Below are 11,289 nucleotides of genomic sequence, written 5' to 3' on the forward strand. Positions count from 1 at the left end.
TACGGAGTGTGTCTGTGTACTTTTTCTCACAACTCTTTCTTCACTGAAGTTTCTGATATCATCAAACAACACCACGTAGCTTTTCGATACAACCCTGGAGTTAACAGGAGAAAAGTCTCTGCACTTCCTAGTATTTCTAGGGACAGCAGATTCAAGACCTTTCTGGCCAAGAAACAGCACAGCCACCAAACAGAAGCAGGCTGTCCGTGTCAGGAGCACTATAGGGGTCAGACGAATTCCGTTGGTTTCTCTCCTACGCCGCCGCCGCCGTGTGTGAAACTTTCAGCAACCACCCAGAGAGGTGTTTTGGTCTCCAAAGGTCCCTTTAAAGAAGCACGTTTGGGATGCACTCCCCCTTGTGGCCACACTGGAGGCTCTTCCTGCCCATGAACTTGTCCTACCGAGCCCCTCTACCTCAGGTGTCTTCATTGTTTTTGAAACCTGTCTCCATGTAAAATAAGAATCCATTGTCAGCCAATTTTGATATGGTAATTTCAAAAATCTATTCAAATGAGACAAATAGAAGAAATGGGCAAATAAACCCACGAACAATCAAACAAAAGAAAACAAAACATTGTCTGCACTTAGGGTCAGTATTTTGTTTGAGTGCCACGTCTGTATCAGTTATAATTCAATTAATGGATTTCTTTCCAATAGGTATGTTAGGATCCAAAACCTAAGTGCCATAAATAACATGATTAAAGAATCATGTAACAATGTATATTTCAATACAAGATTTGTGTAGTGATTTAGAAGTGAAAAAAATTATCATAAACCAAATGCAATAATCATAAAAAGCAGAAAGCTTGTGTGCATATTACCAAGGTGTTTACAATAAATTATAGTGTACATTCCCATCACAGCTTATTTATATCCAGAGCTGCTGATGTAAACACAAAGAAACCTGTCAGGTAGGTCTTTAATCTTGATTTAGTAATATTTGCACAGTATGAAATAATATCAAAAATCTTAAAAAGCAAATTTTTAAATCATTTTTCTAAAAAATTTTTATATTACATAAGAAACATAGGGCCAAAAGGGCAATTTATAAAAAATAGTTGTTACTCTTGGTAAGAACTGGAAAAATGTATTGTCCCACATAAGAAGCAATTGAAAGTCTTATACAGTTTCTTAGGAATTTTCCTTAAACTCAACCTTGGTTACCATATGCTATAAGATAAACTAAAACAAAAGAAGCTAAATAATCTTTTCATAAAACGAATATAAAACACATCCAGTGAAGAGACACACTGGAAAATAAGCATAATTACAGGCCTCCTTAAAAATGAATTAAACGACTCTTTGTTCAGAAGGATGAATGGGCTCTCACTGAATATGACCAAATTTGAGAAATTTCAAAGGATTCCTAGAAGTTTTCATCTTTTTCAAGTGTTAGGTCATAACTGACAATGGTATACACATTTCAGAATTATGAAATTTTCTAGTATAACTAAGACAAAATATGATTTCAAGGTGATCAACTACAGCCTCTACTTCTCACAGAAAATAAAGACTAAAGATGCAGTAATTAAAGGGTGACGATATAGAAATTAGTCAGGAAGAACCAGATGGACAAAACATAACTCTGGGTCTTAACTGGCACTTCAGATAGTAACTATCATATTTTGACAAACTCTAGAGCCAATGCCCAGCATGGAAATATGCGTGGTACATTAACCACTTATATGTATGAAAGAAAATGAAATGGTAAAATTGCTGGCTCACAAAACAAATTAAATGCAGAGGAAAAAAGTGAAAGGAATATAAAGAAAGATCTTCACTTTAAATCTACTGTGTGATCAAAATATTGACAGTGGTGGAAATCAAGAGCAGATTCCTGTTGCTAAGACTACCGGGCAGCCCACGCCTGGCTCCTTACACACTCCCCTCTGCAAATGAGGTGTTTAACAGATAGAACACCAGGTAGTAGATGGTTATTATTTTTTTCACTGAATGCAGTAAGCTCCTTGGTTGGTTGAACACATATCAACTATTGAGATAATAAAAACTTCACCGTTACGCCCTGGCTGGCGTAGCTCAGCGGATTGAGCGCGGGCCTGCGAACCATACAATCATGGTTCGATTCCCAGTCGGGGCACATGCCTGGGTTGCAGGCCAGTTCCCAGCAGGGGACTCACGAAAGGCAACCATACATGGATACTTCTCTCCCTCTCTCCTTCCCTTCCCCTCTAAAGATAAATAAATTTTAAAAAACTTCACCATTACATTAGGTTATTGGAAAACAAAAGCCTTCCTAGTTTTGATCTAAGAGAACAGGGCTAGCTCCTGAATATAGGGGTGCTTTGCAGGCTGCATGTGGATGCTACTGAACTCAGGGGTTCACCTCTTGGAATGTTCTATTCAAGAACAAGACATGGCTGTTGCGAGGTAGTTTTGTTTCCTCGCAACAAGTAGAGGAAACAGGAGATTCATTCCCAGAACTCCTGTCTCTGGGAAAAGAGCCATTGCTTATACACACTATTTGGTCAGTTACACATTGATTTCCTCTTTGCAGTTGGCTACACTTCTCTCGTTGGGTTCCGGTGGAACGCATCCCATCTACAGCTGTTCTGCTACTCCTTAATATTTAGCAAGAATAGCATTTAGTAAGAGGTGCCCAGATCTAAAGACCCTTGTCCTATCTAACACACACACACTTAATAATTTATGTCACCTTTAGTGGAAGATTAAAAGTGGACGGGTATGGAAGCCCGAGCCCTGTCTCCTTGTCCCTGACCTCAATGTCACAGGGAATCTCCTCCATCACTCTGTCTTCCAGGGCCTCATCAGGGCACTCGTGCACCTGTTTGAAAGGGTAGCTACTCGTTTTTGATGGTGCTATTAAGTGTTTCCTTTGTCTGTGGCTGCACAGGGTCCTTTCAAAGGAAATTCCATGGAACTGAGATTTGTTCGCCACCGGAGGCTTTGCAACCCGCAGCGATGGTCTTGAATGCAACAGGAGGCAGTTGGGCAGCTGCGGGTCTTTTGGGAGCCCCGCCCAGCTCCCCGGGCAATTCCTCCAGGTCTGCAGACATCTCCTTGTCCCGCAGCAAGAACAGCTCCTAAAGAAAAGAATCTAACACTTCTTGAAACCCAGTTTTAGTAAAAGCAGTTTTGCAAGCCATGGCCTTTCTTCAAGGCTGTTTCACTTGCACCAAAGTAGAAACAATGAGAGGGACCAAGACAGTCCCTGATGTAATGCCGATAATGGTTCCACGAGCTTTAGTGACTTGTTGAAATAATCCTGCTTATTTATTTTCTTTACAATGCCTTCCAGCCCAAAGGTACGCACAGTTTGGGACAGCGTCACAGACTAAGGAATTATTGATGCGCACGTTGCTATGGCAAAGAAGGCGGTGCCGGTGCAGGCAGGCTCCACAGCGGAAGTGAAGAGCATTCCATACCCGCCAGCCGGCCGCCTTCCTCGCCCACATTCGCATCACTCCCTCTCCTATTTCAAGCCTTCCGTCCTTGACCGCAGTGCTGCAAAACTTGGCCTTGACACTTTCAACAGAACTGCTTCCATCCTTGAGTGCAACGGGGTTTCTCTTGCATTCTTTGGCGTGCTCCCTCTGATAATTAAGAAATCTCAAATAAATTGAGCTTTCGGAGTAGCTTCACTGGTCGATCGTTGTGCAGACCGCTGCTTGGGCAGGCTTTGCTTGTATTTGTTGTCCCAACCGACCAGAATGTACTATTCCACCAGCTCCTGAGAGCTCGAACTGGCGATCTGGGTTGGAGTATATAACGCCTCCTGGGTAAGTAAAGGCTGGATCTGGAATAAATAAACATTTTGCTCAAAGTCCCAGTCCTTAATGTGCTTCATCAGAACTAAACCTAACCCACTTGAACGTACGTCCCTGTCGATCTGGTGGACGGGTGGGTTTCACACCCACAGAACTGATCTATGAGCGGAGAGAAACGAAATGCCCCATCTCGAACTTCCTTGTGCCCAGACCCACCTTCAAAAGACGGTTCGACGTTAAAATGTTGATAAAGGTCAACTCTCTTCTTTGACGAGGAGCAGTTACCAAAACGTAGACACGGTCTTCGTGCGGTGGATGTGAGGATAATTAGGTGAAGCCAAACGACCTCTGTTGCTGGTACAAGCCCCACATGCCGCACGAGGTGGCAGGAATGTGCTCGACCCCAGTCATTAGTCCTCTGGGGCCCTTTGGGCCACGGCAACGCCTTCCGCTCCCAGCACTGTTACTAAGGCCACTGGGGACCCAGGGCCTTGCTCCCGGACACCAGCGCGGCCGCAGCTTTGCTCGGCCGGTCTTGCCGGCCGCCACCCCCGAGGCCCTGCCGGGCGCCGCCTCCGGCTACGCAGTGCTCCGTCTCCCAGAGGCTGGGACCCGAGGGACTGCCCGGCGCCTCCGGCTCCAGCCGCTGGGCCCAGAGCCCCGCTCCTTGAAGCCGGGAAAGGCGAAAGCCACGCGTCAGACGCGCCCCCTAGTGGTGATATTATTCAAAGGCAAAACTGTTTCCAAAGAACTGAGCTTTGGCCATCCCGTTTGAAAAAATACAGGGGCTGCGATGAATAATCAAATAACCATTTTTTTCTTTGGTTGTCTTCATGGCGTAAAAAGCTTATCGCCCCGTCTCTGGAAACACTGTTTGCTTTTCCAGGCAGAACGAGCTCACTAATATCGCCCCCTCTATCTCCTTTTTTCCTGCAGCCCACCACTTTTATCTCCATCTTTGTCTCTGAAGGTCCGTCCCCTTGTATTCGTCTGTCTTTCTCCCAGACTCCGTCCCTGCCTCCCTTTCTTCTTTGTCTGTCCATCTATCTGGAATAAAAACAGGAACAAACAAAACAAACCAAGAAAATCTGCAGTCAACATAATGTTGGTTGCCAGAGGAGGAGGGGATGGGGAAAGGGCAAGGTGGGCAAAGGGAGTCAATTGTTTGGTAACAAATGAAAACTAGTCCGTTGAGGAGCGTGCTGTTGTGTATATAGATGCCAAGGTACGACATCGCATACCTGAACCCTCCAGGGAGTGGTAAGCCAATGTAACCTCAATCAGAAAGGCAGAGATTGGCAGGATGGATTTAAAAAATTAGGATCCACACCTATGCTGCCTGTGAGAGCCTCACTCTGGATCCAAAGAGGCAAATATGTTGACAGTGAAAGAATGAAAAAAGATAGTTTGTGTAAATAGCAAGAAGACAGCAGGGGTAACTATCCTAATACAAAACAAAGTAGATGTTAAATTTTAAAAGTTACCTTAGACAAAGAAAGATGTTATATTTTAGTAAAAGATTCAGTACGGCAAGAAGATATAACCATCACAAGCATTTATAATTATAGCACATCAAAATCTGTGAAACAAACATTGAGGGAACTGATGAGACAGAGAGATGATTCTATAGCAGCCTCTGGGTATTTCACCACAGTGTCCGTACCATATGGAACAACCAGGCAGAGGTTAAGGAAGGAAATAGAATAGACACCTTGAACAACACAGCAGATCACCTAACAAACATACACAGAACACGCTGCCCGACAACAGCATACATATTCTCAAGTGGACATAGGACATAATCCACAATCGACCAGATGTTAGGTCACGAATAGTCTCCTCAGTAGAATAAAAGAGATACATTCCACACAAAGTATCTTCTCTGACCACAACAGAATGACGTTAGAAATCAATAACATTAAGGAGACTGGAAATTTTGAAAACATAATTCTGGGATTAAACAACACACCCTTGAGCAACTAATGAATGAAATAAAAAATCACAAGGGACATAAAAAAATAGTCAAAGCTTGATGAAAATAAAAATACAACAAAGCAAGCTTATGGGATGCAGTGAAAACAGTGTGAAGGGGAACATGTATAGCCTTCATTGCTTACATTCAAAAAAGTTCCAAAGATGTCAAATAAACATCCTAACTTCACAACTCAAGAAGAACATAAAGAGAAAAAGAACAAATTAAACCCAAAGCAGCATAAAGAAGAAAATAATGAAGATGAGAGCTGAGATAAATAAAATAGAAAATAGACAAATGATAGCGAAAAAACCCAAAGTTAGCTCTTCAAAGAGATTAACAAAATCGAGAAGCCTATATCTAGACCAAATAAGAAACAAAGGTCACTCAAATTACTGAAGTCAGAACTGAAGGAGAGTCCATCATACAGAAATAAAAAGGGCGATAAGAGAATCCTGTGAACAAGTGTATGCCGACAGACTGGATAACCTAGATGAAATAGACAAACTCCTAGGAAGAGAAATCCTACTCATTCTGAATCACAAAGAAAACCTGTACCCACCTACCACTGTTAATGAGACTGGGACAGAAATCACAAACCTCCAGGCAAAGGAAAGCTCTGAATCTGATGCTTTCCCTGGGGAGTCCTACCAAACTTTTAGAGAATCGACACCAATCTTTCTCAAAGTCTTCCAAAAAAAAACCTAAGAGGGGGAGCCACACCCTAACTCATTCTACGAGTCCAGCATAGCCCTGCTATCAAAGCCAGACAAAAACGCTACAAGAAAACAAACTACAGAGCAATTTCCCTTGTGAACATCAATGAAGAAATTCTCAACCTATATTGGATCCTTGCCCTGTGGGGGTGAAATTTACCCTAGAAATGGAGGAAGGGGTGGCCAAAAAGTGAGTAAGACACGCTGCTGCCCTGGGGCAACAACAGAGAGGAGGGCCACCCTCCCCGGTGGGAACTATGCAGGGACAGAGTCCCCATCGTATCTCTGTGTAACTCACAGTCTGGTCCCCTCAGAACAGGCGAATCCAGGTGGATGACTCTAGACTGGGGGTCTCCATGCCATGGATTGCAGACCCAAATGGGCCAGCACCTGTTTTTGCATGTGGCTGTTACTCCTACAAACGACTGAGAGAAACTTTAAAAAAAGAAGAATATTTGGTAGCATAGGGAAGTTATGTGACATTGGAATCCCCACATTTATGAGTAAAATTCTATGAACAAATCACATTGACCAGCATCGCGAGATTAGGTGCTCACACAACATCCTCAACTCCAAGGAAGCCAACAATCAGGGAAATTAGAAAATGTGAACAGGCCAATCTCAACACAGCCGATTTTCTTCGTAAAAATAAAACTTGGAAGTAGGGCTGCAACCAAAGTGAGTGGCCGAGTGGCCCATTTGTTCGCCAAGTGAAGAAAGCCACTTACGGCTGATGATTTCATCAAAGCCATGTTTGATCCCAGCAGCCAAAGAAACGTGGTCAAAGAGAACAACCTCGTGGAAGGCGGTTGGCTTATTAGCGCTTGATGAGATGAGGATTTGGGGAGCAAGAGCAGTAGTCAATTTTTAAAAACAGGCATTATTGTCCAGCAGAGGGCAGCATTACCCCACAGAGGCGGGGATGCAGTTCAGTGCGTCTGAAACCTGAGTGTGTGCTCATTTGCCAAGATTTAATAACCGATGTGCTAACCTGTCTAACCTTATGAAAACGTTGCCAGATAGGTGCAACTTTTTGTCCTGATTTTACAGCGGTCAAGGTACACTTACAAGGTCATGCTGTTCGTAAGCCTAAGCCATTTGTCTCCCTCCCTCCAGGTCTGTATTTTTATTTAAGTAAACGATTATAAAGTGCTTATTAGGTGCCAGGCACAGGCTAGCACTATGCATGTTTTAATCCTTTTAATCTTACCAAAGCCTCAGGATTTCAGTACTCTCATTACCACCCACATTTCAAAGATGCGGAAACTACACACACACACACACAAAAGCAAAAACTGGAGCGAGAACATGAGCTCCTACCCCCTGGGGCCTCTCCCGCAGGATGACGGACGCTGCAGCAGCAACCCGCTCACAGGCCACAAGAATCGCCACTTGCAATCCCAGTCTGTCTTCTTCTGGAACATTCTACGATGACTTCTTTCTTCCTCATTGCCAGCATGGATGTGCTCTAGTCTTTTTCTTAAGACACAGACAGGAGATAAGTTTTATTGTTACTATGCAATGTGGAAAACGTAAATTTAAAAATATGACAACTCAGGGGAGATGCAGAGACAGAAAAAGTCACCCTGAACTTTGTATTTTCCACTTTAACAGAGTGATCACCAGTGCATGCATACGAAAGGCAAAACTGCAACTGTGTGAGAGTCAGATAAGTAGACGTGGGCACATGTGTACACATATGTGCACATGACATACACATGTTAAAGGAGCTCTTTCAGCTCAAGTGACTGGAAATCTCTGCATCCACTTGCATTGACGATATGTTCTTCTAGAGAACAGCTCAAGAATTCTAGGGCCTGTGTCTCAATAGAATGGTTTTTCATTTTTAAAAAGTAACTTTGGTTAGCACAAATTTAACCTTATCACTCAAATTTTAAGGCAGAACTGAGACCAGGCCAGACTGACCTGTCTAGCTAAGTCGAAAGCTATCAAGAAAAATAGGAGGAGACGTGCTCCCTGGAGGGACAGGATGCACAGCGAGGTTTAGCATGCAGCAGTGGGCAGAGCTAATTCATTTAAACCACCCGGATGCACCATTTTTATAACTCAGCTCTACCATCATGGCAGGGGGTCAGAGTTTCTACCAGGTGGTGTGACCCCTTTTAGTGGCCGGCCTTTCTTGAGCGGCTACAGCTTCCCACTGACCAGCAAGTACTACAGGCCAGGGTGTCTACAGGGCATCCAGAGCACGGGCTGGCTTTTGGCCTTGGTGGGTGTCGGTGGCAGGGTTTCCACCTGGCAATCAGTCAATCACCTCGACTTATCCTCTGCTTTTTGCTCAGTGGCACTGAGGACCCCAAATGACCACAGTGGTCTCAACTTTCAATTTTATTTTTACTTGATTAAAAAAAATTGTGATTGAAATACACGTGCCTGAATTGCAAAAAACTTCCCATGTAGAGCATGACAAATTGGTACAAAACCACCCCCCGGCCTTGGCTGGGTGGCTCAGTTGGTTGGAGCATGGTCTCGTACACCAAAAGGTTGCAGGTTCGTGCCCTGATGCTGGGTCAGGGCACATACTCAGGTTGTGGGATCGATTCCCAGTTTAGCACGGGTGGGAGGCGACCGATCTGTGCTTCTCTCCCACATTGGTCTCCCTCTCTCTCTCTCCGTTCCTCTGTCTCTCTCTCTCTCTCTCTCTCTAAAATCAATAAACATATCCTCGGGTGAGGATTACAAACAAACAAACAAACAAGCAAACATCACATCCTGAACCTACCGCCCAGATCCATAACTAGCTCGTTACTAGTTCTGCCGGAGCTCTCTCCCGACCACTTTCCCGTGGGAGCCCACTAACCTGGCTTCTGAAACCGCAGATCAGTTCTGTCTGTCCTTCTGCCTTGCTGAAATGGAATCACCCAGCAAACAACTTCTGTGACTATTTCCTTTAGCCCAAGGTTGGGGAGGTTCATTCATGTTTTTCTGTTGTCGGTTTACTTGCCTGCTACCACAATACATCCCAGTTAATGTCTCCATTCCACTGTGATGGGCCTCAGGGGTCCAGGACATTTCCTGCTCTAAGCCCCCCCCAAATACTGCTGCCCAGGGACACTCTTGCCTGTGTCTCTGGGCGTGCACATGAATGCACTTCTCTTGTGCACACCTGGGGCTGCATTCCTGGGTCCAAGGGAACCTGTGTGCGTCACTTTCAAAGATTCTTCCAAACCATCTCTCAGACGTGGTTGTGCTGACTTGTAACCCTCCCAGTAACAACTGAGAGTTTTAGTTTTTCCGTATTCTTGCCAATGCTGGATTTTTCGGGTTTTATAGAAGTATTGTGGTTTTAACTTGCATTTCTTAGTAACAGTTGCAATTAAGCACATTTGTTTATGGGCCATTTGAATGTGCCCTTGTGAAGTGATTATCCTGGTGCCTTTTCCGTTACTTTGTCTTTTCTTATCATCTTCCTTTGCCAGGTGCGTAATTCAAACATATTCTCTCTTCACTTGTCATTTAATTCTCCTACTGCTCTTGTTGGATGTTCAGACATTCTGACTTTTAATTTAGTCCAATTTGTAAATCTTTCCCTGAGTGATCGGTGCCTTTTGTATCCTTGAAGAAATTATTTCCTGCCCCCAAGTCATGGAGAAAGTCTCACGTAGTACGTTCTGAAAGCCAATATTGTTTTACTTTTCACGTTTGGATGGATCTGTAACTCACCAGCAGCGATATGCTCGTGTGTGACTTGAGTAGGGATCGAGTTTAATTCCCCCCTTATTACTGTGTAATTGAACCAGCGCTATTTAATGAAAAGGTCATTCATTAAATTGCCTCTGATCCTGCATAAAGGTCCAAGGAGCATGCAGGCCTGTTTCCAGATCTTCTGCGCGCTCTGGCTGCTGGTCCGCGCTCGCGCTGGTGCGGTTGTCGTTGCTGTCGTGTCTTTATGAGACATCTGTCGGCAGTGATGTTCACACAACGGTCTCCTCCTCCTTGTCCACCTTTTCTCAATTGTCTCTGTCTCTTACCTACTTTTAAATGTCCGCATACCTACGGACGCTCCTGGGATGTTACCCGAGGCTGTGTCGCCTCAAGACAAGTTCTGCCTTTTCCAGATCGACTCTTTCAAGCCTTGCACATGGCACACACTGTTCTCCATTCCTGACGTTTCCATTCATTCCTCCCAACAATTTTTATATGTTTTTGTGTCGGAGTCTTATACATTTTTATTAGATTCTTTTTAGGTATTTGGAGATTTAGAATGTTTAAAATTAATTTAGTGTTCAATTACAGTTGACATCCACTATTGTATTAGTTTCAGTTGTACAACATATTGATTAGACATTTATATACCTAATGAAGTGATTGCCCTGCGAAGCCCAGTGTCCATATGACGCCATATGTAGTTACTACAATATTATTGACTATATTCCCTTTATATTCCTGTGAGTATTTTCTAACTTCCAATCTGAACTTCTTCCTCCCTACACTGGCTTCACCCAGCCCTCGAACCCCCTCCCGCTGGCAACAGTCGACTCATTTTCTGTGTCTGGAAGTTTGTTGCTGTTTTGTGTGTGTACTTTGATTTTTAGATTCCACATATGAGTGAAACCTTATGGTATCTGTTCTTTTCTTGTGTGTTGATGACTCTCTGTAGTGTTATATTTGGATTCCTTTTTCTTTATGTCTTTTATGTGTCCTAAAGATTATTAGTTTGTTTATAGTAGTGCATTTTATTTTTTATTTAGTTTTTTTTATTTTATTTACTTATTTCTAGAGAGAGGGGGAGGTAGGGAGAGAGGGGGTGAGAAGCATCAATTGGTTGCCTCCTGTATGTGCCCCGACTGGGGACCAAACCAGCAACCCAGGCATGTGCCCTGACCCGGAATCA

At 43.7% G+C, this 11,289-nt stretch overlaps 1 pseudogene; it reads right to left on the reverse strand.

Moving 5' to 3' along the window:
* Window positions 1-2,665: 2,665 nt before the first annotated feature.
* On the reverse strand, window positions 2,666-4,980 carry LOC119003158 (neuropilin and tolloid-like protein 2; annotated as a pseudogene).
* Window positions 4,981-11,289: the final 6,309 nt, after the last annotated feature.

The sequence above is a fragment of the Sturnira hondurensis genome, unplaced genomic scaffold (genome assembly GCF_014824575.4).
Source record: "Sturnira hondurensis isolate 20B ecotype Veracruz unplaced genomic scaffold, ASM1482457v3 Scaffold0018525, whole genome shotgun sequence".
NCBI classification, from domain to species: Eukaryota; Metazoa; Chordata; class Mammalia; order Chiroptera; family Phyllostomidae; genus Sturnira; species Sturnira hondurensis.